Here is a 2500-nt window from a genome sequence, read left to right as displayed (position 1 = left end):
CTGTGCCGTTAGAGGTGAAATTCTTGGATCGGCGCAAGACGAACGACTGCGAAAGCATTTGCCAAGAATGTTTTCTTTAATCAAGAGCGAAAGTCAGAGGTTCGAAGACGATCAGATACCGTCCTAGTTCTGACTATAAACGATGCCAACCAGCGATCGGGGGGCGTTACTTTGACGACCCCTCCGGCAGCTTGCGGGAAACCAAAGTCTTTGGGTTCCGGGGGAAGTATGGTTGCAAAGCTGAAACTTAAAGGAATTGACGGAAGGGCACCACCAGGCGTGGAGCCTGCGGCTTAATTTGACTCAACACGGGGAATCTCACCCGGCCCGGACACAGTGAGGATTGACAGATTGAGAGCTCTTTCTTGATTCTGTGGGTGGTGGTGCATGGCCGTTCTTAGTTGGTGGAGCGATTTGTCTGGTTAATTCCGATAACGAACGAGACTCTGGCTTGCTAACTAGTTACGCGACCCTATCGGTCGGCGTTGAACTTCTTAGAGGGACTAGTGGCGCTTAGCCACACGAGATTGAGCAATAACAGGTCTGTGATGCCCTTAGATGTTCGGGGCCGCACGCGCGCTACACTGACCGGATCAGCGTGTCGCCGCCTAGGCCGGAAGGTCCGGGTAACCCGCTGAACCCCGGTCGTGCTAGGGATAGGGAATTGCAATTGTTTCCCTTGAACGAGGAATGCCCAGTAAGCGCGAGTCATCAGCTCGCGTTGATTACGTCCCTGCCCTTTGTACACACCGCCCGTCGCTACTACCGATTGAATGGTTTAGTGAGGTCCTCCGATTGGACCTGGCGCGTTCGGCAACGGCCGCGCCGGCGTCCGAGAAGACGATCTAACTTGATCATTTAGAGGAAGTAAAAGTCGTAACAAGGTTTCCGTAGGTGAACCTGCGGAAGGATCATTACCGGCCGATCGCCGATCGAGTGGTCGTGCGTTCGACAGGTGGAGAAGGCTCCGTATCTTGGCGGCCGCGCACGCCCTTCGTCGCTGTTGAGGCGCACGCGATTGCACTTCGGTCACCCTGTTTCGTTCTGCGCCGAGTGCCGTGGCCATGTGCCAGGCTGGCTTCATGCGTCGCCTACGGCTGGCGACCGCTCGGCCACCGCTTTTTCGACTGTGCAATCCGGCTGGGTCGCGCTTGTCCAACTGACGAAGTCACGGAGGGCTCTTGGCGGTGGATCACTCGGCTCGCGAGTCGATGAAGGACGCAGCTAGCTGCGTGAATTAATGTGAATTGCAGGACACATTGAGCATCGACGTTCTGAACGCAAATTGCGGCACCGGGTCAATCCCGGCGCCACGCCCGCCTCAGGGTCGCGTTGTAACGTTCCCGCGCGGCGACGCGTCGGGCCGGTGCGGTGTCGGCCGTTGCCACGGTCGTCCCGCCCAGGACAGCACGAACGCAGTGTCAGCGCGCGAAACCGAACGCGGCGTGCGTCTCGTTACGAGTCGGCCTCGAAGAGGATCCCGGCCCGGAGCAGCACGGCTCGCGTTCGGGCGCGGCGCTCGCACGAGCTTCGGTGGCGCGCGCGTGTCTCTCGCAAACGAGGCACTGGATTATCGGCCTGAGGTCGGACGAGGCTACCCGCTGAATTTAAGCATATTACTAAGCGGAGGAAAAGAAACTAACGAGGATTCCCCCAGTAACGGCGAGTGAAGTGGGAAGTGCCCATCGCCGAATCCGCGCGCCTCTGCGGCGCGTGGAATTGTGGCGTAAGGAATTCGCTGCGCGTACGTCGTTCGCCGCCCGCGTCCTTCTGATCGAGGCCTCGTCCCGGTGCGGGTGTCAGGCCCATGGTGGCGGCGAGGGCGCGCGCTCTGCGTCTTCCCAGAGTCGGGTTGTTTGGGAATGCAGCCCAAAGCGGGTGGTAAACTCCATCTAAGGCTAAATACTGTCGCGAGACCGATAGCGAACAAGTACCGTGAGGGAAAGTTGAAAAGCACTTTGAAGAGAGAGTTAAAGAGTACGTGAAACCGTCGAGAGGCAAACGGGAGGGCCTGTCGAGTCGCGCGACGCTTTCAGCTGAAGCCGAGCGGAGCGTGTGGGCGTGCGGAGCCTTGCGGCCCGTCGTTCGCGCTGTCCTCCGAGCAGCTCCAGCGCACTAGCGCCGTGCGAAGGCCGCGACCGTCTGGGAGGCGGCGAGAAGGCCGCGCGCAAGGTAGCCCGCCCCCGGGTGGGTGTTATAGGCGCGCGGACACGTCGGCCCGTCGCCCGGGCGAGGAGGGATCGCCGCGTCTGCCCTTCGTGGGCCGGGCGTCCCGTCCGAGCCGGTGCGTCGCCGGTTGGGGACTGTGCTCAGTGCCCAGTTGCGGCGTGTCGGTTGCGGGTGGGCAGCGCCGCGCGAGACGCACGGGGTCCGCGGCTAACGTCAGCCACCTTCCCGACCCGTCTTGAAACACGGACCAAGGAGTCTAACGTGCGCGCGAGCCACGGGGCAGTGCGAAACCCATGGGCGCAGTGAAAGTGAATGTCGGCGCGGTCCGGCG

General features: G+C 61.0%; 3 non-coding genes across 3 annotated transcripts in view; all 3 read left to right on the top strand.

Moving 5' to 3' along the window:
• The window catches only part of LOC145916219 (small subunit ribosomal RNA), a 1824-nt gene extending 907 nt beyond the window's left edge, over window positions 1–917 (top strand). Inside the window, exon 1 of the ribosomal RNA XR_014404472.1 lies at window positions 1–917. This exon is cut by the window's left edge and continues 907 nt beyond it. This is a non-coding gene — a ribosomal RNA (small subunit ribosomal RNA).
• A 259-nt stretch (window positions 918–1176) lies between these two features.
• Window positions 1177–1330, top strand: LOC145916204 (5.8S ribosomal RNA). The gene has a single exon (XR_014404458.1). It is a non-coding gene; the product is annotated as a 5.8S ribosomal RNA (ribosomal RNA).
• A 244-nt stretch (window positions 1331–1574) lies between these two features.
• LOC145916172 (large subunit ribosomal RNA) overlaps window positions 1575–2500 on the top strand; it is a 3686-nt gene continuing 2760 nt past the window's right edge. The window contains exon 1 of the ribosomal RNA XR_014404429.1: window positions 1575–2500. This exon is cut by the window's right edge and continues 2760 nt beyond it. This is a non-coding gene — a ribosomal RNA (large subunit ribosomal RNA).

Source organism: Ascidia mentula (genome assembly GCF_947561715.1).
Source record: "Ascidia mentula chromosome 2 unlocalized genomic scaffold, kaAscMent1.1 SUPER_2_unloc_4, whole genome shotgun sequence".
NCBI classification, from domain to species: domain Eukaryota; kingdom Metazoa; phylum Chordata; class Ascidiacea; order Phlebobranchia; family Ascidiidae; genus Ascidia; species Ascidia mentula.
This window is presented reverse-complemented; position numbering and strand designations above follow the sequence as displayed.